Genomic DNA, 392 nt, shown 5'->3' on the forward strand with positions numbered 1-392 from the left:
AAAAAGATGAAGGTGTCACGGCATTGTTGATAAAGACGGAACCGAGGGCTTACGATGCTAATTTATGGTCAACAAAACACCAAAGAACAGCAAAGCAACTGAGAAATATGATGAACAAATTCAAATGAATTAAATCTGACATTGAAAACATGACTTGTAGGGGAAAAGAGGGCTGCAGTGGGTTTATATAACTCACCCACGTAACTTGGGTTATGGTTCGAGAGTTCCGGTTGGACGGGTTTGAAGGGAACACATTACCGTTGTTGTGCACAGACTAGAGAAATGCACGGTTCTAGAGTACTCCTCCATCCTTATTGTAAGTTGCTGAATGTCATTAAAACAGTTAGTTCCCTCTTTTGACACTCCTCCTTACGGGCTACATTGGTGACCCC

Source organism: Entelurus aequoreus, linkage group LG12, assembly GCF_033978785.1.
Source record: "Entelurus aequoreus isolate RoL-2023_Sb linkage group LG12, RoL_Eaeq_v1.1, whole genome shotgun sequence".
Taxonomy (NCBI): Eukaryota; Metazoa; Chordata; class Actinopteri; order Syngnathiformes; family Syngnathidae; genus Entelurus; species Entelurus aequoreus.